The sequence below is a fragment of the Schistocerca americana genome, chromosome 1 (assembly GCF_021461395.2).
Source record: "Schistocerca americana isolate TAMUIC-IGC-003095 chromosome 1, iqSchAmer2.1, whole genome shotgun sequence".
NCBI classification, from domain to species: domain Eukaryota; kingdom Metazoa; phylum Arthropoda; class Insecta; order Orthoptera; family Acrididae; genus Schistocerca; species Schistocerca americana.
The window spans coordinates 513031989-513051533 of record NC_060119.1 but is presented as its reverse complement, the minus strand read 5'-3'; the positions used below and the strand labels follow the sequence as shown (position 1 = coordinate 513051533).

Here is a 19545-nt window from a genome sequence, read left to right as displayed (position 1 = left end):
AGTGCAAACTGCGGCCTGCGGAACACGAGTGAAAAAATCAACAGAGTACTGTCATTTCGAGTACTCGTCATTGCAACGGCAGCAAGGCAAAACTTTCAAAATTGCCGTGACCAGGATTCGAACCTGGGTTATTGCGGCCACAACGCAATGTCCTAACCACTAGACGATCACGGCCATGGCCACGGAGGCGCACGCGAAGGCAGCTGGCTCGAATGCAAGTGGCGATACCCAGCAAAGCCTAGGCCAAGGTGTACGCCACAGCAGTGTCAGACACGGTCTCCATCACATGTATACGAGCAAATGAACGTGCCTGCGCTGTCAGGACACTAACTACAGTGGTTAGCTGCATTCACCTCCGTGGCAATGTCTTGCAGTCCTCCAAGCCTCTTGACTACAGGTACCGGTATGTGGCTCGATAACAAGTGGATAGACGCCGCATCTCTCTCGCCGTCAGGTGTTGCCGCGAGTCATACTTAACGTAGCTTTCTGCACGCGTCAGCGTAGCGTCAGTCGAGCAAAGTCGAGACAAGTCGCATAAGAGGAGCAATAAAAACGCGCAATTCCGGTACCGGGAATCGAACCCGGGCCTCCTGGGTGAGAGCCAGGTATCCTAGCCACTAGACCACACCGGATAACGACGGCAGTGCTCTTTCCAGCGAACGCAGCAGCCACCCACGGTTGACTGACGACAACTGTAAAAAATCCACTCTCTCGCGTTATAGAACGGCGTGCTCCGGACGCATTTCGTGGAGACGAACGCCAGCAATGATGAGAGCAAAAGGTGCCTGAAAATCCTGTCGTTGCACCACGCACTGTTCTACGACAATTCACCAAGCAGACGCTCACGCCTTGTTGTGCTGTTTCCTTTGCGGGCAATGAGTGCATCTGCCTTCGACACAGGAAACATTACACGTTTGGCAGCTGTGGGATTCGAACCCACGCCTCCGAAGAGAATGGTGCCTGAAACCAGCGCCTTAGACCGCTCGGCCACGCTACCTACACAACACGCGCGTCACAAGAGCTGCGTCCCACTCCACGAGAACACACCGCAACGGCACAAAAATGAGACGTAAAAAGTGGCAACGGTGGGATTCGAACCCACGCCTCCGAAGAGACTGGTGCCTAAAACCAGCGCCTTAGACCGCTCGGCCACGTTACCGTTGGGGCAGCAGCGGCAAAACGTTTCCTTTGTACTACAAAGATCACTTCGAAATGGAAGTATCTTGGCAATCGCCGTGCCATGTATTTCCACTGCTCTCCCACTGGAAGCGTCTCTTTAGGCCATCCACAGCAAGAAAAAGCCGTGCCCGCCGTATGGTAGCGACGCCACTTGTCTGTAGCTGTCGCAGTTAAGGAGACAGCGTCAAGAGACGTTTTCGTACCGTGACCAGGTTTCGAACCTGGGCCTTCCGTAACCACTAAAGTATCGTAGCTGTAACTGTCAGGCGGAGCTAGAATGCTCCATGTATCAAACATATGTGAGCTCAAGGAGGTTACACTTGAAGAAAAAGCGCCAGGTTAACGCGATCACAGCAAAACCGCCGGCAGCTACGGGATTCGAAACCGCGCCTACAGAGATACTGGTGCCTTAAACCAGCGCCTTAAAGCGCTCGGCCACGCTACATGCGCTGCTTGGTGCGCCAGTGTTCCTAGCATTTGTACAAACAGTGCACGCCACAGCTTCCTGTTCTGCTGGGACTGGCTGCTCATCCATCGCACTTCAAACAACTGCCCTTTTCGACTACAGAGAGCAGCGGACGTCTGCGCTCTGGGAGGCGACATTACGTGTTGGGGATGAAGTGGTAGTGCAAACTGCGGCCTGCGGAACACGAGTGAAAAAATCAACAGAGTACTGTCATTTCGAGTACTCGTCATTGCAACGGCAGCAAGGCAAAACTTTCAAAATTGCCGTGACCAGGATTCGAACCTGGGTTATTGCGGCCACAACGCAATGTCCTAACCACTAGACGATCACGGCCATGGCCACGGAGGCGCACGCGAAGGCAGCTGGCTCGAATGCAAGTGGCGATACCCAGCAAAGCCTAGGCCAAGGTGTACGCCACAGCAGTGTCAGACACGGTCTCCATCACATGTATACGAGCAAATGAACGTGCCTGCGCTGTCAGGACACTAACTACAGTGGTTAGCTGCATTCACCTCCGTGGCAATGTCTTGCAGTCCTCCAAGCCTCTTGACTACAGGTACCGGTATGTGGCTCGATAACAAGTGGATAGACGCCGCATCTCTCTCGCCGTCAGGTGTTGCCGCGAGTCATACTTAACGTAGCTTTCTGCACGCGTCAGCGTAGCGTCAGTCGAGCAAAGTCGAGACAAGTCGCATAAGAGGAGCAATAAAAACGCGCAATTCCGGTACCGGGAATCGAACCCGGGCCTCCTGGGTGAGAGCCAGGTATCCTAGCCACTAGACCACACCGGATAACGACGGCAGTGCTCTTTCCAGCGAACGCAGCAGCCACCCACGGTTGACTGACGACAACTGTAAAAAATCCACTCTCTCGCGTTATAGAACGGCGTGCTCCGGACGCATTTCGTGGAGACGAACGCCAGCAATGATGAGAGCAAAAGGTGCCTGAAAATCCTGTCGTTGCACCACGCACTGTTCTACGACAATTCACCAAGCAGACGCTCACGCCTTGTTGTGCTGTTTCCTTTGCGGGCAATGAGTGCATCTGCCTTCGACACAGGAAACATTACACGTTTGGCAGCTGTGGGATTCGAACCCACGCCTCCGAAGAGAATGGTGCCTGAAACCAGCGCCTTAGACCGCTCGGCCACGCTACCTACACAACACGCGCGTCACAAGAGCTGCGTCCCACTCCACGAGAACACACCGCAACGGCACAAAAATGAGACGTAAAAAGTGGCAACGGTGGGATTCGAACCCACGCCTCCGAAGAGACTGGTGCCTAAAACCAGCGCCTTAGACCGCTCGGCCACGTTACCGTTGGGGCAGCAGCGGCAAAACGTTTCCTTTGTACTACAAAGATCACTTCGAAATGGAAGTATCTTGGCAATCGCCGTGCCATGTATTTCCACTGCTCTCCCACTGGAAGCGTCTCTTTAGGCCATCCACAGCAAGAAAAAGCCGTGCCCGCCGTATGGTAGCGACGCCACTTGTCTGTAGCTGTCGCAGTTAAGGAGACAGCGTCAAGAGACGTTTTCGTACCGTGACCAGGTTTCGAACCTGGGCCTTCCGTAACCACTAAAGTATCGTAGCTGTAACTGTCAGGCGGAGCTAGAATGCTCCATGTATCAAACATATGTGAGCTCAAGGAGGTTACACTTGAAGAAAAAGCGCCAGGTTAACGCGATCACAGCAAAACCGCCGGCAGCTACGGGATTCGAAACCGCGCCTACAGAGATACTGGTGCCTTAAACCAGCGCCTTAAAGCGCTCGGCCACGCTACATGCGCTGCTTGGTGCGCCAGTGTTCCTAGCATTTGTACAAACAGTGCACGCCACAGCTTCCTGTTCTGCTGGGACTGGCTGCTCATCCATCGCACTTCAAACAACTGCCCTTTTCGACTACAGAGAGCAGCGGACGTCTGCGCTCTGGGAGGCGACATTACGTGTTGGGGATGAAGTGGTAGTGCAAACTGCGGCCTGCGGAACACGAGTGAAAAAATCAACAGAGTACTGTCATTTCGAGTACTCGTCATTGCAACGGCAGCAAGGCAAAACTTTCAAAATTGCCGTGACCAGGATTCGAACCTGGGTTATTGCGGCCACAACGCAATGTCCTAACCACTAGACGATCACGGCCATGGCCACGGAGGCGCACGCGAAGGCAGCTGGCTCGAATGCAAGTGGCGATACCCAGCAAAGCCTAGGCCAAGGTGTACGCCACAGCAGTGTCAGACACGGTCTCCATCACATGTATACGAGCAAATGAACGTGCCTGCGCTGTCAGGACACTAACTACAGTGGTTAGCTGCATTCACCTCCGTGGCAATGTCTTGCAGTCCTCCAAGCCTCTTGACTACAGGTACCGGTATGTGGCTCGATAACAAGTGGATAGACGCCGCATCTCTCTCGCCGTCAGGTGTTGCCGCGAGTCATACTTAACGTAGCTTTCTGCACGCGTCAGCGTAGCGTCAGTCGAGCAAAGTCGAGACAAGTCGCATAAGAGGAGCAATAAAAACGCGCAATTCCGGTACCGGGAATCGAACCCGGGCCTCCTGGGTGAGAGCCAGGTATCCTAGCCACTAGACCACACCGGATAACGACGGCAGTGCTCTTTCCAGCGAACGCAGCAGCCACCCACGGTTGACTGACGACAACTGTAAAAAATCCACTCTCTCGCGTTATAGAACGGCGTGCTCCGGACGCATTTCGTGGAGACGAACGCCAGCAATGATGAGAGCAAAAGGTGCCTGAAAATCCTGTCGTTGCACCACGCACTGTTCTACGACAATTCACCAAGCAGACGCTCACGCCTTGTTGTGCTGTTTCCTTTGCGGGCAATGAGTGCATCTGCCTTCGACACAGGAAACATTACACGTTTGGCAGCTGTGGGATTCGAACCCACGCCTCCGAAGAGAATGGTGCCTGAAACCAGCGCCTTAGACCGCTCGGCCACGCTACCTACACAACACGCGCGTCACAAGAGCTGCGTCCCACTCCACGAGAACACACCGCAACGGCACAAAAATGAGACGTAAAAAGTGGCAACGGTGGGATTCGAACCCACGCCTCCGAAGAGACTGGTGCCTAAAACCAGCGCCTTAGACCGCTCGGCCACGTTACCGTTGGGGCAGCAGCGGCAAAACGTTTCCTTTGTACTACAAAGATCACTTCGAAATGGAAGTATCTTGGCAATCGCCGTGCCATGTATTTCCACTGCTCTCCCACTGGAAGCGTCTCTTTAGGCCATCCACAGCAAGAAAAAGCCGTGCCCGCCGTATGGTAGCGACGCCACTTGTCTGTAGCTGTCGCAGTTAAGGAGACAGCGTCAAGAGACGTTTTCGTACCGTGACCAGGTTTCGAACCTGGGCCTTCCGTAACCACTAAAGTATCGTAGCTGTAACTGTCAGGCGGAGCTAGAATGCTCCATGTATCAAACATATGTGAGCTCAAGGAGGTTACACTTGAAGAAAAAGCGCCAGGTTAACGCGATCACAGCAAAACCGCCGGCAGCTACGGGATTCGAAACCGCGCCTACAGAGATACTGGTGCCTTAAACCAGCGCCTTAAAGCGCTCGGCCACGCTACATGCGCTGCTTGGTGCGCCAGTGTTCCTAGCATTTGTACAAACAGTGCACGCCACAGCTTCCTGTTCTGCTGGGACTGGCTGCTCATCCATCGCACTTCAAACAACTGCCCTTTTCGACTACAGAGAGCAGCGGACGTCTGCGCTCTGGGAGGCGACATTACGTGTTGGGGATGAAGTGGTAGTGCAAACTGCGGCCTGCGGAACACGAGTGAAAAAATCAACAGAGTACTGTCATTTCGAGTACTCGTCATTGCAACGGCAGCAAGGCAAAACTTTCAAAATTGCCGTGACCAGGATTCGAACCTGGGTTATTGCGGCCACAACGCAATGTCCTAACCACTAGACGATCACGGCCATGGCCACGGAGGCGCACGCGAAGGCAGCTGGCTCGAATGCAAGTGGCGATACCCAGCAAAGCCTAGGCCAAGGTGTACGCCACAGCAGTGTCAGACACGGTCTCCATCACATGTATACGAGCAAATGAACGTGCCTGCGCTGTCAGGACACTAACTACAGTGGTTAGCTGCATTCACCTCCGTGGCAATGTCTTGCAGTCCTCCAAGCCTCTTGACTACAGGTACCGGTATGTGGCTCGATAACAAGTGGATAGACGCCGCATCTCTCTCGCCGTCAGGTGTTGCCGCGAGTCATACTTAACGTAGCTTTCTGCACGCGTCAGCGTAGCGTCAGTCGAGCAAAGTCGAGACAAGTCGCATAAGAGGAGCAATAAAAACGCGCAATTCCGGTACCGGGAATCGAACCCGGGCCTCCTGGGTGAGAGCCAGGTATCCTAGCCACTAGACCACACCGGATAACGACGGCAGTGCTCTTTCCAGCGAACGCAGCAGCCACCCACGGTTGACTGACGACAACTGTAAAAAATCCACTCTCTCGCGTTATAGAACGGCGTGCTCCGGACGCATTTCGTGGAGACGAACGCCAGCAATGATGAGAGCAAAAGGTGCCTGAAAATCCTGTCGTTGCACCACGCACTGTTCTACGACAATTCACCAAGCAGACGCTCACGCCTTGTTGTGCTGTTTCCTTTGCGGGCAATGAGTGCATCTGCCTTCGACACAGGAAACATTACACGTTTGGCAGCTGTGGGATTCGAACCCACGCCTCCGAAGAGAATGGTGCCTGAAACCAGCGCCTTAGACCGCTCGGCCACGCTACCTACACAACACGCGCGTCACAAGAGCTGCGTCCCACTCCACGAGAACACACCGCAACGGCACAAAAATGAGACGTAAAAAGTGGCAACGGTGGGATTCGAACCCACGCCTCCGAAGAGACTGGTGCCTAAAACCAGCGCCTTAGACCGCTCGGCCACGTTACCGTTGGGGCAGCAGCGGCAAAACGTTTCCTTTGTACTACAAAGATCACTTCGAAATGGAAGTATCTTGGCAATCGCCGTGCCATGTATTTCCACTGCTCTCCCACTGGAAGCGTCTCTTTAGGCCATCCACAGCAAGAAAAAGCCGTGCCCGCCGTATGGTAGCGACGCCACTTGTCTGTAGCTGTCGCAGTTAAGGAGACAGCGTCAAGAGACGTTTTCGTACCGTGACCAGGTTTCGAACCTGGGCCTTCCGTAACCACTAAAGTATCGTAGCTGTAACTGTCAGGCGGAGCTAGAATGCTCCATGTATCAAACATATGTGAGCTCAAGGAGGTTACACTTGAAGAAAAAGCGCCAGGTTAACGCGATCACAGCAAAACCGCCGGCAGCTACGGGATTCGAAACCGCGCCTACAGAGATACTGGTGCCTTAAACCAGCGCCTTAAAGCGCTCGGCCACGCTACATGCGCTGCTTGGTGCGCCAGTGTTCCTAGCATTTGTACAAACAGTGCACGCCACAGCTTCCTGTTCTGCTGGGACTGGCTGCTCATCCATCGCACTTCAAACAACTGCCCTTTTCGACTACAGAGAGCAGCGGACGTCTGCGCTCTGGGAGGCGACATTACGTGTTGGGGATGAAGTGGTAGTGCAAACTGCGGCCTGCGGAACACGAGTGAAAAAATCAACAGAGTACTGTCATTTCGAGTACTCGTCATTGCAACGGCAGCAAGGCAAAACTTTCAAAATTGCCGTGACCAGGATTCGAACCTGGGTTATTGCGGCCACAACGCAATGTCCTAACCACTAGACGATCACGGCCATGGCCACGGAGGCGCACGCGAAGGCAGCTGGCTCGAATGCAAGTGGCGATACCCAGCAAAGCCTAGGCCAAGGTGTACGCCACAGCAGTGTCAGACACGGTCTCCATCACATGTATACGAGCAAATGAACGTGCCTGCGCTGTCAGGACACTAACTACAGTGGTTAGCTGCATTCACCTCCGTGGCAATGTCTTGCAGTCCTCCAAGCCTCTTGACTACAGGTACCGGTATGTGGCTCGATAACAAGTGGATAGACGCCGCATCTCTCTCGCCGTCAGGTGTTGCCGCGAGTCATACTTAACGTAGCTTTCTGCACGCGTCAGCGTAGCGTCAGTCGAGCAAAGTCGAGACAAGTCGCATAAGAGGAGCAATAAAAACGCGCAATTCCGGTACCGGGAATCGAACCCGGGCCTCCTGGGTGAGAGCCAGGTATCCTAGCCACTAGACCACACCGGATAACGACGGCAGTGCTCTTTCCAGCGAACGCAGCAGCCACCCACGGTTGACTGACGACAACTGTAAAAAATCCACTCTCTCGCGTTATAGAACGGCGTGCTCCGGACGCATTTCGTGGAGACGAACGCCAGCAATGATGAGAGCAAAAGGTGCCTGAAAATCCTGTCGTTGCACCACGCACTGTTCTACGACAATTCACCAAGCAGACGCTCACGCCTTGTTGTGCTGTTTCCTTTGCGGGCAATGAGTGCATCTGCCTTCGACACAGGAAACATTACACGTTTGGCAGCTGTGGGATTCGAACCCACGCCTCCGAAGAGAATGGTGCCTGAAACCAGCGCCTTAGACCGCTCGGCCACGCTACCTACACAACACGCGCGTCACAAGAGCTGCGTCCCACTCCACGAGAACACACCGCAACGGCACAAAAATGAGACGTAAAAAGTGGCAACGGTGGGATTCGAACCCACGCCTCCGAAGAGACTGGTGCCTAAAACCAGCGCCTTAGACCGCTCGGCCACGTTACCGTTGGGGCAGCAGCGGCAAAACGTTTCCTTTGTACTACAAAGATCACTTCGAAATGGAAGTATCTTGGCAATCGCCGTGCCATGTATTTCCACTGCTCTCCCACTGGAAGCGTCTCTTTAGGCCATCCACAGCAAGAAAAAGCCGTGCCCGCCGTATGGTAGCGACGCCACTTGTCTGTAGCTGTCGCAGTTAAGGAGACAGCGTCAAGAGACGTTTTCGTACCGTGACCAGGTTTCGAACCTGGGCCTTCCGTAACCACTAAAGTATCGTAGCTGTAACTGTCAGGCGGAGCTAGAATGCTCCATGTATCAAACATATGTGAGCTCAAGGAGGTTACACTTGAAGAAAAAGCGCCAGGTTAACGCGATCACAGCAAAACCGCCGGCAGCTACGGGATTCGAAACCGCGCCTACAGAGATACTGGTGCCTTAAACCAGCGCCTTAAAGCGCTCGGCCACGCTACATGCGCTGCTTGGTGCGCCAGTGTTCCTAGCATTTGTACAAACAGTGCACGCCACAGCTTCCTGTTCTGCTGGGACTGGCTGCTCATCCATCGCACTTCAAACAACTGCCCTTTTCGACTACAGAGAGCAGCGGACGTCTGCGCTCTGGGAGGCGACATTACGTGTTGGGGATGAAGTGGTAGTGCAAACTGCGGCCTGCGGAACACGAGTGAAAAAATCAACAGAGTACTGTCATTTCGAGTACTCGTCATTGCAACGGCAGCAAGGCAAAACTTTCAAAATTGCCGTGACCAGGATTCGAACCTGGGTTATTGCGGCCACAACGCAATGTCCTAACCACTAGACGATCACGGCCATGGCCACGGAGGCGCACGCGAAGGCAGCTGGCTCGAATGCAAGTGGCGATACCCAGCAAAGCCTAGGCCAAGGTGTACGCCACAGCAGTGTCAGACACGGTCTCCATCACATGTATACGAGCAAATGAACGTGCCTGCGCTGTCAGGACACTAACTACAGTGGTTAGCTGCATTCACCTCCGTGGCAATGTCTTGCAGTCCTCCAAGCCTCTTGACTACAGGTACCGGTATGTGGCTCGATAACAAGTGGATAGACGCCGCATCTCTCTCGCCGTCAGGTGTTGCCGCGAGTCATACTTAACGTAGCTTTCTGCACGCGTCAGCGTAGCGTCAGTCGAGCAAAGTCGAGACAAGTCGCATAAGAGGAGCAATAAAAACGCGCAATTCCGGTACCGGGAATCGAACCCGGGCCTCCTGGGTGAGAGCCAGGTATCCTAGCCACTAGACCACACCGGATAACGACGGCAGTGCTCTTTCCAGCGAACGCAGCAGCCACCCACGGTTGACTGACGACAACTGTAAAAAATCCACTCTCTCGCGTTATAGAACGGCGTGCTCCGGACGCATTTCGTGGAGACGAACGCCAGCAATGATGAGAGCAAAAGGTGCCTGAAAATCCTGTCGTTGCACCACGCACTGTTCTACGACAATTCACCAAGCAGACGCTCACGCCTTGTTGTGCTGTTTCCTTTGCGGGCAATGAGTGCATCTGCCTTCGACACAGGAAACATTACACGTTTGGCAGCTGTGGGATTCGAACCCACGCCTCCGAAGAGAATGGTGCCTGAAACCAGCGCCTTAGACCGCTCGGCCACGCTACCTACACAACACGCGCGTCACAAGAGCTGCGTCCCACTCCACGAGAACACACCGCAACGGCACAAAAAATGAGACGTAAAAAGTGGCAACGGTGGGATTCGAACCCACGCCTCCGAAGAGACTGGTGCCTAAAACCAGCGCCTTAGACCGCTCGGCCACGTTACCGTTGGGGCAGCAGCGGCAAAACGTTTCCTTTGTACTACAAAGATCACTTCGAAATGGAAGTATCTTGGCAATCGCCGTGCCATGTATTTCCACTGCTCTCCCACTGGAAGCGTCTCTTTAGGCCATCCACAGCAAGAAAAAGCCGTGCCCGCCGTATGGTAGCGACGCCACTTGTCTGTAGCTGTCGCAGTTAAGGAGACAGCGTCAAGAGACGTTTTCGTACCGTGACCAGGTTTCGAACCTGGGCCTTCCGTAACCACTAAAGTATCGTAGCTGTAACTGTCAGGCGGAGCTAGAATGCTCCATGTATCAAACATATGTGAGCTCAAGGAGGTTACACTTGAAGAAAAAGCGCCAGGTTAACGCGATCACAGCAAAACCGCCGGCAGCTACGGGATTCGAAACCGCGCCTACAGAGATACTGGTGCCTTAAACCAGCGCCTTAAAGCGCTCGGCCACGCTACATGCGCTGCTTGGTGCGCCAGTGTTCCTAGCATTTGTACAAACAGTGCACGCCACAGCTTCCTGTTCTGCTGGGACTGGCTGCTCATCCATCGCACTTCAAACAACTGCCCTTTTCGACTACAGAGAGCAGCGGACGTCTGCGCTCTGGGAGGCGACATTACGTGTTGGGGATGAAGTGGTAGTGCAAAACTGCGGCCTGCGGAACACGAGTGAAAAAAATCAACAGAGTACTGTCATTTCGAGTACTCGTCATTGCAACGGCAGCAAGGCAAAACTTTCAAAATTGCCGTGACCAGGATTCGAACCTGGGTTATTGCGGCCACAACGCAATGTCCTAACCACTAGACGATCACGGCCATGGCCACGGAGGCGCACGCGAAGGCAGCTGGCTCGAATGCAAGTGGCGATACCCAGCAAAGCCTAGGCCAAGGTGTACGCCACAGCAGTGTCAGACACGGTCTCCATCACATGTATACGAGCAAATGAACGTGCCTGCGCTGTCAGGACACTAACTACAGTGGTTAGCTGCATTCACCTCCGTGGCAATGTCTTGCAGTCCTCCAAGCCTCTTGACTACAGGTACCGGTATGTGGCTCGATAACAAGTGGATAGACGCCGCATCTCTCTCGCCGTCAGGTGTTGCCGCGAGTCATACTTAACGTAGCTTTCTGCACGCGTCAGCGTAGCGTCAGTCGAGCAAAGTCGAGACAAGTCGCATAAGAGGAGCAATAAAAACGCGCAATTCCGGTACCGGGAATCGAACCCGGGCCTCCTGGGTGAGAGCCAGGTATCCTAGCCACTAGACCACACCGGATAACGACGGCAGTGCTCTTTCCAGCGAACGCAGCAGCCACCCACGGTTGACTGACGACAACTGTAAAAAATCCACTCTCTCGCGTTATAGAACGGCGTGCTCCGGACGCATTTCGTGGAGACGAACGCCAGCAATGATGAGAGCAAAAGGTGCCTGAAAATCCTGTCGTTGCACCACGCACTGTTCTACGACAATTCACCAAGCAGACGCTCACGCCTTGTTGTGCTGTTTTCCTTTGCGGGCAATGAGTGCATCTGCCTTCGACACAGGAAAACATTACACGTTTGGCAGCTGTGGGATTCGAACCCACGCCTCCGAAGAGAATGGTGCCTGAAACCAGCGCCTTAGACCGCTCGGCCACGCTACCTACACAACACGCGCGTCACAAGAGCTGCGTCCCACTCCACGAGAACACACCGCAACGGCACAAAAAATGAGACGTAAAAAGTGGCAACGGTGGGATTCGAACCCACGCCTCCGAAGAGACTGGTGCCTAAAACCAGCGCCTTAGACCGCTCGGCCACGTTACCGTTGGGGCAGCAGCGGCAAAACGTTTCCTTTGTACTACAAAGATCACTTCGAAATGGAAGTATCTTGGCAATCGCCGTGCCATGTATTTCCACTGCTCTCCCACTGGAAGCGTCTCTTTAGGCCATCCACAGCAAGAAAAAGCCGTGCCCGCCGTATGGTAGCGACGCCACTTGTCTGTAGCTGTCGCAGTTAAGGAGACAGCGTCAAGAGACGTTTTCGTACCGTGACCAGGTTTCGAACCTGGGCCTTCCGTAACCACTAAAGTATCGTAGCTGTAACTGTCAGGCGGAGCTAGAATGCTCCATGTATCAAACATATGTGAGCTCAAGGAGGTTACACTTGAAGAAAAGCGCCAGGTTAACGCGATCACAGCAAAAACCGCCGGCAGCTACGGGATTCGAAACCGCGCCTACAGAGATACTGGTGCCTTAAACCAGCGCCTTAAAGCGCTCGGCCACGCTACATGCGCTGCTTGGTGCGCCAGTGTTCCTAGCATTTGTACAAACAGTGCACGCCACAGCTTCCTGTTCTGCTGGGACTGGCTGCTCATCCATCGCACTTCAAACAACTGCCCTTTTCGACTACAGAGAGCAGCGGACGTCTGCGCTCTGGGAGGCGACATTACGTGTTGGGGATGAAGTGGTAGTGCAAACTGCGGCCTGCGGAACACGAGTGAAAAAATCAACAGAGTACTGTCATTTCGAGTACTCGTCATTGCAACGGCAGCAAGGCAAAACTTTCAAAATTGCCGTGACCAGGATTCGAACCTGGGTTATTGCGGCCACAACGCAATGTCCTAACCACTAGACGATCACGGCCATGGCCACGGAGGCGCACGCGAAGGCAGCTGGCTCGAATGCAAGTGGCGATACCCAGCAAAGCCTAGGCCAAGGTGTACGCCACAGCAGTGTCAGACACGGTCTCCATCACATGTATACGAGCAAATGAACGTGCCTGCGCTGTCAGGACACTAACTACAGTGGTTAGCTGCATTCACCTCCGTGGCAATGTCTTGCAGTCCTCCAAGCCTCTTGACTACAGGTACCGGTATGTGGCTCGATAACAAGTGGATAGACGCCGCATCTCTCTCGCCGTCAGGTGTTGCCGCGAGTCATACTTAACGTAGCTTTCTGCACGCGTCAGCGTAGCGTCAGTCGAGCAAAGTCGAGACAAGTCGCATAAGAGGAGCAATAAAAACGCGCAATTCCGGTACCGGGAATCGAACCCGGGCCTCCTGGGTGAGAGCCAGGTATCCTAGCCACTAGACCACACCGGATAACGACGGCAGTGCTCTTTCCAGCGAACGCAGCAGCCACCCACGGTTGACTGACGACAACTGTAAAAAATCCACTCTCTCGCGTTATAGAACGGCGTGCTCCGGACGCATTTCGTGGAGACGAACGCCAGCAATGATGAGAGCAAAAGGTGCCTGAAAATCCTGTCGTTGCACCACGCACTGTTCTACGACAATTCACCAAGCAGACGCTCACGCCTTGTTGTGCTGTTTCCTTTGCGGGCAATGAGTGCATCTGCCTTCGACACAGGAAACATTACACGTTTGGCAGCTGTGGGATTCGAACCCACGCCTCCGAAGAGAATGGTGCCTGAAACCAGCGCCTTAGACCGCTCGGCCACGCTACCTACACAACACGCGCGTCACAAGAGCTGCGTCCCACTCCACGAGAACACACCGCAACGGCACAAAAATGAGACGTAAAAAGTGGCAACGGTGGGATTCGAACCCACGCCTCCGAAGAGACTGGTGCCTAAAACCAGCGCCTTAGACCGCTCGGCCACGTTACCGTTGGGGCAGCAGCGGCAAAACGTTTCCTTTGTACTACAAAGATCACTTCGAAATGGAAGTATCTTGGCAATCGCCGTGCCATGTATTTCCACTGCTCTCCCACTGGAAGCGTCTCTTTAGGCCATCCACAGCAAGAAAAAGCCGTGCCCGCCGTATGGTAGCGACGCCACTTGTCTGTAGCTGTCGCAGTTAAGGAGACAGCGTCAAGAGACGTTTTCGTACCGTGACCAGGTTTCGAACCTGGGCCTTCCGTAACCACTAAAGTATCGTAGCTGTAACTGTCAGGCGGAGCTAGAATGCTCCATGTATCAAACATATGTGAGCTCAAGGAGGTTACACTTGAAGAAAAAGCGCCAGGTTAACGCGATCACAGCAAAACCGCCGGCAGCTACGGGATTCGAAACCGCGCCTACAGAGATACTGGTGCCTTAAACCAGCGCCTTAAAGCGCTCGGCCACGCTACATGCGCTGCTTGGTGCGCCAGTGTTCCTAGCATTTGTACAAACAGTGCACGCCACAGCTTCCTGTTCTGCTGGGACTGGCTGCTCATCCATCGCACTTCAAACAACTGCCCTTTTCGACTACAGAGAGCAGCGGACGTCTGCGCTCTGGGAGGCGACATTACGTGTTGGGGATGAAGTGGTAGTGCAAACTGCGGCCTGCGGAACACGAGTGAAAAAATCAACAGAGTACTGTCATTTCGAGTACTCGTCATTGCAACGGCAGCAAGGCAAAACTTTCAAAATTGCCGTGACCAGGATTCGAACCTGGGTTATTGCGGCCACAACGCAATGTCCTAACCACTAGACGATCACGGCCATGGCCACGGAGGCGCACGCGAAGGCAGCTGGCTCGAATGCAAGTGGCGATACCCAGCAAAGCCTAGGCCAAGGTGTACGCCACAGCAGTGTCAGACACGGTCTCCATCACATGTATACGAGCAAATGAACGTGCCTGCGCTGTCAGGACACTAACTACAGTGGTTAGCTGCATTCACCTCCGTGGCAATGTCTTGCAGTCCTCCAAGCCTCTTGACTACAGGTACCGGTATGTGGCTCGATAACAAGTGGATAGACGCCGCATCTCTCTCGCCGTCAGGTGTTGCCGCGAGTCATACTTAACGTAGCTTTCTGCACGCGTCAGCGTAGCGTCAGTCGAGCAAAGTCGAGACAAGTCGCATAAGAGGAGCAATAAAAACGCGCAATTCCGGTACCGGGAATCGAACCCGGGCCTCCTGGGTGAGAGCCAGGTATCCTAGCCACTAGACCACACCGGATAACGACGGCAGTGCTCTTTCCAGCGAACGCAGCAGCCACCCACGGTTGACTGACGACAACTGTAAAAAATCCACTCTCTCGCGTTATAGAACGGCGTGCTCCGGACGCATTTCGTGGAGACGAACGCCAGCAATGATGAGAGCAAAAGGTGCCTGAAAAATCCTGTCGTTGCACCACGCACTGTTTCTACGACAATTCACCAAGCAGACGCTCACGCCTTGTTGTGCTGTTTCCTTTGCGGGCAATGAGTGCATCTGCCTTCGACACAGGAAACATTACACGTTTGGCAGCTGTGGGATTCGAACCCACGCCTCCGAAGAGAATGGTGCCTGAAACCAGCGCCTTAGACCGCTCGGCCACGCTACCTACACAACACGCGCGTCACAAGAGCTGCGTCCCACTCCACGAGAACACACCGCAACGGCACAAAAATGAGACGTAAAAAGTGGCAACGGTGGGATTCGAACCCACGCCTCCGAAGAGACTGGTGCCTAAAACCAGCGCCTTAGACCGCTCGGCCACGTTACCGTTGGGGCAGCAGCGGCAAAACGTTTCCTTTGTACTACAAAGATCACTTCGAAATGGAAGTATCTTGGCAATCGCCGTGCCATGTATTTCCACTGCTCTCCCACTGGAAGCGTCTCTTTAGGCCATCCACAGCAAGAAAAAGCCGTGCCCGCCGTATGGTAGCGACGCCACTTGTCTGTAGCTGTCGCAGTTAAGGAGACAGCGTCAAGAGACGTTTTCGTACCGTGACCAGGTTTCGAACCTGGGCCTTCCGTAACCACTAAAGTATCGTAGCTGTAACTGTCAGGCGGAGCTAGAATGCTCCATGTATCAAACATATGTGAGCTCAAGGAGGTTACACTTGAAGAAAAAGCGCCAGGTTAACGCGATCACAGCAAAACCGCCGGCAGCTACGGGATTCGAAACCGCGCCTACAGAGATACTGGTGCCTTAAACCAGCGCCTTAAAGCGCTCGGCCACGCTACATGCGCTGCTTGGTGCGCCAGTGTTCCTAGCATTTGTACAAACAGTGCACGCCACAGCTTCCTGTTCTGCTGGGACTGGCTGCTCATCCATCGCACTTCAAACAACTGCCCTTTTCGACTACAGAGAGCAGCGGACGTCTGCGCTCTGGGAGGCGACATTACGTGTTGGGGATGAAGTGGTAGTGCAAACTGCGGCCTGCGGAACACGAGTGAAAAAATCAACAGAGTACTGTCATTTCGAGTACTCGTCATTGCAACGGCAGCAAGGCAAAACTTTCAAAATTGCCGTGACCAGGATTCGAACCTGGGTTATTGCGGCCACAACGCAATGTCCTAACCACTAGACGATCACGGCCATGGCCACGGAGGCGCACGCGAAGGCAGCTGGCTCGAATGCAAGTGGCGATACCCAGCAAAGCCTAGGCCAAGGTGTACGCCACAGCAGTGTCAGACACGGTCTCCATCACATGTATACGAGCAAATGAACGTGCCTGCGCTGTCAGGACACTAACTACAGTGGTTAGCTGCATTCACCTCCGTGGCAATGTCTTGCAGTCCTCCAAGCCTCTTGACTACAGGTACCGGTATGTGGCTCGATAACAAGTGGATAGACCGCCGCATCTCTCTCGCCGTCAGGTGTTGCCGCGAGTCATACTTAACGTAGCTTTCTGCACGCGTCAGCGTAGCGTCAGTCGAGCAAAGTCGAGACAAGTCGCATAAGAGGAGCAATAAAAACGCGCAATTCCGGTACCGGGAATCGAACCCGGGCCTCCTGGGTGAGAGCCAGGTATCCTAGCCACTAGACCACACCGGATAACGACGGCAGTGCTCTTTCCAGCGAACGCAGCAGCCCACCCACGGTTGACTGACGACAACTGTAAAAAATCCACTCTCTCGCGTTATAGAACGGCGTGCTCCGGACGCATTTCGTGGAGACGAACGCCAGCAATGATGAGAGCAAAAGGTGCCTGAAAATCCTGTCGTTGCACCACGCACTGTTCTACGACAATTCACCAAGCAGACGCTCACGCCTTGTTGTGCTGTTTCCTTTGCGGGCAATGAGTGCATCTGCCTTCGACACAGGAAACATTACACGTTTGGCAGCTGTGGGATTCGAACCCACGCCTCCGAAGAGAATGGTGCCTGAAACCAGCGCCTTAGACCGCTCGGCCACGCTACCTACACAACACGCGCGTCACAAGAGCTGCGTCCCACTCCACGAGAACACACCGCAACGGCACAAAAATGAGACGTAAAAAGTGGCAACGGTGGGATTCGAACCCACGCCTCCGAAGAGACTGGTGCCTAAAACCAGCGCCTTAGACCGCTCGGCCACGTTACCGTTGGGGCAGCAGCGGCAAAAACGTTTCCTTTGTACTACAAAGATCACTTCGAAATGGAAGTATCTTGGCAATCGCCGTGCCATGTATTTCCACTGCTCTCCCACTGGAAGCGTCTCTTTAGGCCATCCACAGCAAGAAAAAGCCGTGCCCGCCGTATGGTAGCGACGCCACTTGTCTGTAGCTGTCGCAGTTAAGGAGACAGCGTCAAGAGACGTTTTCGTACCGTGACCAGGTTTCGAACCTGGGCCTTCCGTAACCACTAAAGTATCGTAGCTGTAACTGTCAGGCGGAGCTAGAATGCTCCATGTATCAAACATATGTGAGCTCAAGGAGGTTACACTTGAAGAAAAAGCGCCAGGTTAACGCGATCACAGCAAAACCGCCGGCAGCTACGGGATTCGAAACCGCGCCTACAGAGATACTGGTGCCTTAAACCAGCGCCTTAAAGCGCTCGGCCACGCTACATGCGCTGCTTGGTGCGCCAGTGTTCCTAGCATTTGTACAAACAGTGCACGCCACAGCTTCCTGTTCTGCTGGGACTGGCTGCTCATCCATCGCACTTCAAACAACTGCCCTTTTCGACTACAGAGAGCAGCGGACGTCTGCGCTCTGGGAGGCGACATTACGTGTTGGGGATGAAGTGGTAGTGCAAACTGCGGCCTGCGGAACACGAGTGAAAAAATCAACAGAGTACTGTCATTTCGAGTACTCGTCATTGCAACGGCAGCAAGGCAAAAACTTTCAAAATTGCCGTGACCAGGATTCGAACCTGGGTTATTGCGGCCACAACGCAATGTCCTAACCACTAGACGATCACGGCCATGGCCACGGAGGCGCACGCGAAGGCAGCTGGCTCGAATGCAAGTGGCGATACCCAGCAAAGCCTAGGCCAAGGTGTACGCCACAGCAGTGTCAGACACGGTCTCCATCACATGTATACGAGCAAATGAACGTGCCTGCGCTGTCAGGACACTAACTACAGTGGTTAGCTGCATTCACCTCCGTGGCAATGTCTTGCAGTCCTCCAAGCCTCTTGACTACAGGTACCGGTATGTGGCTCGATAACAAGTGGATAGACGCCGCATCTCTCTCGCCGTCAGGTGTTGCCGCGAGTCATACTTAACGTAGCTTTCTGCACGCGTCAGCGTAGCGTCAGTCGAGCAAAGTCGAGACAAGTCGCATAAGAGGAGCAATAAAAACGCGCAATTCCGGTACCGGGAATCGAACCCGGGCCTCCTGGGTGAGAGCCAGGTATCCTAGCCACTAGACCACACCGGATAACGACGGCAGTGCTCTTTCCAGCGAACGCAGCAGCCACCCACGGTTGACTGACGACAACTGTAAAAAATCCACTCTCTCGCGTTATAGAACGGCGTGCTCCGGACGCATTTCGTGGAGACGAACGCCAGCAATGATGAGAGCAAAAGGTGCCTGAAAATCCTGTCGTTGCACCACGCACTGTTCTACGACAATTCACCAAGCAGACGCTCACGCCTTGTTGTGCTGTTTCCTTTGCGGGCAATGAGTGCATCTGCCTTCGACACAGGAAACATTACACGTTTGGCAGCTGTGGGATTCGAACCCACGCCTCCGAAGAGAATGGTGCCTGAAACCAGCGCCTTAGACCGCTCGGCCACGCTACCTACACAACACGCGCGTCACAAGAGCTGCGTCCCACTCCACGAGAACACACCGCAACGGCACAAAAATGAGACGTAAAAAGTGGCAACGGTGGGATTCGAACCCACGCCTCCGAAGAGACTGGTGCCTAAAACCAGCGCCTTAGACCGCTCGGCCACGTTACCGTTGGGGCAGCAGCGGCAAAACGTTTCCTTTGTACTACAAAGATCACTTCGAAATGGAAGTATCTTGGCAATCGCCGTGCCATGTATTTCCACTGCTCTCCCACTGGAAGCGTCTCTTTAGGCCATCCACAGCAAGAAAAAGCCGTGCCCGCCGTATGGTAGCGACGCCACTTGTCTGTAGCTGTCGCAGTTAAGGAGACAGCGTCAAGAGACGTTTTCGTACCGTGACCAGGTTTCGAACCTGGGCCTTCCGTAACCACTAAAGTATCGTAGCTGTAACTGTCAGGCGGAGCTAGAATGCTCCATGTATCAAACATATGTGAGCTCAAGGAGG

General features: G+C 54.0%; 44 non-coding genes across 44 annotated transcripts; all 44 read right to left on the bottom strand.

Moving 5' to 3' along the window:
* Positions 1-102: 102 nt before the first annotated feature.
* Trnah-gug lies at positions 103-174 on the bottom strand. Its single transcript has one exon. It is a non-coding gene; the product is annotated as a tRNA-His (tRNA).
* Positions 175-560: 386 nt separating this feature from the next.
* Trnae-cuc lies at positions 561-632 on the bottom strand. Its single transcript has one exon. It is a non-coding gene; the product is annotated as a tRNA-Glu (tRNA).
* Positions 633-915: 283 nt separating this feature from the next.
* Positions 916-997, bottom strand: Trnal-cag. Its single transcript has one exon. It is a non-coding gene; the product is annotated as a tRNA-Leu (tRNA).
* Positions 998-1077: 80 nt separating this feature from the next.
* On the bottom strand, positions 1078-1159 carry Trnal-uag. The gene has a single exon. It is a non-coding gene; the product is annotated as a tRNA-Leu (tRNA).
* Positions 1160-1906: 747 nt separating this feature from the next.
* Trnah-gug lies at positions 1907-1978 on the bottom strand. Its single transcript has one exon. It is a non-coding gene; the product is annotated as a tRNA-His (tRNA).
* Positions 1979-2364: 386 nt separating this feature from the next.
* On the bottom strand, positions 2365-2436 carry Trnae-cuc. Its single transcript has one exon. It is a non-coding gene; the product is annotated as a tRNA-Glu (tRNA).
* Positions 2437-2719: 283 nt separating this feature from the next.
* Positions 2720-2801, bottom strand: Trnal-cag. Its single transcript has one exon. It is a non-coding gene; the product is annotated as a tRNA-Leu (tRNA).
* Positions 2802-2881: 80 nt separating this feature from the next.
* Positions 2882-2963, bottom strand: Trnal-uag. Its single transcript has one exon. It is a non-coding gene; the product is annotated as a tRNA-Leu (tRNA).
* A 747-nt stretch (positions 2964-3710) lies between these two features.
* Positions 3711-3782, bottom strand: Trnah-gug. The gene has a single exon. It is a non-coding gene; the product is annotated as a tRNA-His (tRNA).
* Positions 3783-4168: 386 nt separating this feature from the next.
* On the bottom strand, positions 4169-4240 carry Trnae-cuc. Its single transcript has one exon. It is a non-coding gene; the product is annotated as a tRNA-Glu (tRNA).
* A 283-nt stretch (positions 4241-4523) lies between these two features.
* Trnal-cag lies at positions 4524-4605 on the bottom strand. The gene has a single exon. It is a non-coding gene; the product is annotated as a tRNA-Leu (tRNA).
* An 80-nt stretch (positions 4606-4685) lies between these two features.
* On the bottom strand, positions 4686-4767 carry Trnal-uag. Its single transcript has one exon. It is a non-coding gene; the product is annotated as a tRNA-Leu (tRNA).
* Positions 4768-5514: 747 nt separating this feature from the next.
* On the bottom strand, positions 5515-5586 carry Trnah-gug. Its single transcript has one exon. It is a non-coding gene; the product is annotated as a tRNA-His (tRNA).
* A 386-nt stretch (positions 5587-5972) lies between these two features.
* On the bottom strand, positions 5973-6044 carry Trnae-cuc. Its single transcript has one exon. It is a non-coding gene; the product is annotated as a tRNA-Glu (tRNA).
* Positions 6045-6327: 283 nt separating this feature from the next.
* Trnal-cag lies at positions 6328-6409 on the bottom strand. Its single transcript has one exon. It is a non-coding gene; the product is annotated as a tRNA-Leu (tRNA).
* An 80-nt stretch (positions 6410-6489) lies between these two features.
* On the bottom strand, positions 6490-6571 carry Trnal-uag. Its single transcript has one exon. It is a non-coding gene; the product is annotated as a tRNA-Leu (tRNA).
* Positions 6572-7318: 747 nt separating this feature from the next.
* Trnah-gug lies at positions 7319-7390 on the bottom strand. Its single transcript has one exon. It is a non-coding gene; the product is annotated as a tRNA-His (tRNA).
* A 386-nt stretch (positions 7391-7776) lies between these two features.
* On the bottom strand, positions 7777-7848 carry Trnae-cuc. The gene has a single exon. It is a non-coding gene; the product is annotated as a tRNA-Glu (tRNA).
* Positions 7849-8131: 283 nt separating this feature from the next.
* On the bottom strand, positions 8132-8213 carry Trnal-cag. The gene has a single exon. It is a non-coding gene; the product is annotated as a tRNA-Leu (tRNA).
* An 80-nt stretch (positions 8214-8293) lies between these two features.
* Positions 8294-8375, bottom strand: Trnal-uag. The gene has a single exon. It is a non-coding gene; the product is annotated as a tRNA-Leu (tRNA).
* Positions 8376-9122: 747 nt separating this feature from the next.
* Positions 9123-9194, bottom strand: Trnah-gug. Its single transcript has one exon. It is a non-coding gene; the product is annotated as a tRNA-His (tRNA).
* A 386-nt stretch (positions 9195-9580) lies between these two features.
* Trnae-cuc lies at positions 9581-9652 on the bottom strand. Its single transcript has one exon. It is a non-coding gene; the product is annotated as a tRNA-Glu (tRNA).
* Positions 9653-9935: 283 nt separating this feature from the next.
* Trnal-cag lies at positions 9936-10017 on the bottom strand. The gene has a single exon. It is a non-coding gene; the product is annotated as a tRNA-Leu (tRNA).
* An 81-nt stretch (positions 10018-10098) lies between these two features.
* Positions 10099-10180, bottom strand: Trnal-uag. The gene has a single exon. It is a non-coding gene; the product is annotated as a tRNA-Leu (tRNA).
* Positions 10181-10929: 749 nt separating this feature from the next.
* On the bottom strand, positions 10930-11001 carry Trnah-gug. Its single transcript has one exon. It is a non-coding gene; the product is annotated as a tRNA-His (tRNA).
* Positions 11002-11387: 386 nt separating this feature from the next.
* On the bottom strand, positions 11388-11459 carry Trnae-cuc. Its single transcript has one exon. It is a non-coding gene; the product is annotated as a tRNA-Glu (tRNA).
* Positions 11460-11744: 285 nt separating this feature from the next.
* Positions 11745-11826, bottom strand: Trnal-cag. The gene has a single exon. It is a non-coding gene; the product is annotated as a tRNA-Leu (tRNA).
* Positions 11827-11907: 81 nt separating this feature from the next.
* Positions 11908-11989, bottom strand: Trnal-uag. The gene has a single exon. It is a non-coding gene; the product is annotated as a tRNA-Leu (tRNA).
* Positions 11990-12736: 747 nt separating this feature from the next.
* Positions 12737-12808, bottom strand: Trnah-gug. Its single transcript has one exon. It is a non-coding gene; the product is annotated as a tRNA-His (tRNA).
* A 386-nt stretch (positions 12809-13194) lies between these two features.
* Positions 13195-13266, bottom strand: Trnae-cuc. The gene has a single exon. It is a non-coding gene; the product is annotated as a tRNA-Glu (tRNA).
* Positions 13267-13549: 283 nt separating this feature from the next.
* Positions 13550-13631, bottom strand: Trnal-cag. Its single transcript has one exon. It is a non-coding gene; the product is annotated as a tRNA-Leu (tRNA).
* Positions 13632-13711: 80 nt separating this feature from the next.
* Trnal-uag lies at positions 13712-13793 on the bottom strand. The gene has a single exon. It is a non-coding gene; the product is annotated as a tRNA-Leu (tRNA).
* Positions 13794-14540: 747 nt separating this feature from the next.
* On the bottom strand, positions 14541-14612 carry Trnah-gug. Its single transcript has one exon. It is a non-coding gene; the product is annotated as a tRNA-His (tRNA).
* Positions 14613-14998: 386 nt separating this feature from the next.
* On the bottom strand, positions 14999-15070 carry Trnae-cuc. Its single transcript has one exon. It is a non-coding gene; the product is annotated as a tRNA-Glu (tRNA).
* Positions 15071-15355: 285 nt separating this feature from the next.
* Trnal-cag lies at positions 15356-15437 on the bottom strand. Its single transcript has one exon. It is a non-coding gene; the product is annotated as a tRNA-Leu (tRNA).
* An 80-nt stretch (positions 15438-15517) lies between these two features.
* On the bottom strand, positions 15518-15599 carry Trnal-uag. Its single transcript has one exon. It is a non-coding gene; the product is annotated as a tRNA-Leu (tRNA).
* Positions 15600-16346: 747 nt separating this feature from the next.
* Trnah-gug lies at positions 16347-16418 on the bottom strand. Its single transcript has one exon. It is a non-coding gene; the product is annotated as a tRNA-His (tRNA).
* Positions 16419-16805: 387 nt separating this feature from the next.
* On the bottom strand, positions 16806-16877 carry Trnae-cuc. Its single transcript has one exon. It is a non-coding gene; the product is annotated as a tRNA-Glu (tRNA).
* Positions 16878-17161: 284 nt separating this feature from the next.
* Trnal-cag lies at positions 17162-17243 on the bottom strand. Its single transcript has one exon. It is a non-coding gene; the product is annotated as a tRNA-Leu (tRNA).
* An 80-nt stretch (positions 17244-17323) lies between these two features.
* Positions 17324-17405, bottom strand: Trnal-uag. Its single transcript has one exon. It is a non-coding gene; the product is annotated as a tRNA-Leu (tRNA).
* A 749-nt stretch (positions 17406-18154) lies between these two features.
* On the bottom strand, positions 18155-18226 carry Trnah-gug. Its single transcript has one exon. It is a non-coding gene; the product is annotated as a tRNA-His (tRNA).
* A 386-nt stretch (positions 18227-18612) lies between these two features.
* On the bottom strand, positions 18613-18684 carry Trnae-cuc. The gene has a single exon. It is a non-coding gene; the product is annotated as a tRNA-Glu (tRNA).
* A 283-nt stretch (positions 18685-18967) lies between these two features.
* Trnal-cag lies at positions 18968-19049 on the bottom strand. Its single transcript has one exon. It is a non-coding gene; the product is annotated as a tRNA-Leu (tRNA).
* Positions 19050-19129: 80 nt separating this feature from the next.
* Positions 19130-19211, bottom strand: Trnal-uag. Its single transcript has one exon. It is a non-coding gene; the product is annotated as a tRNA-Leu (tRNA).
* Between the last annotated feature and the right edge of the window lie 334 nt (positions 19212-19545).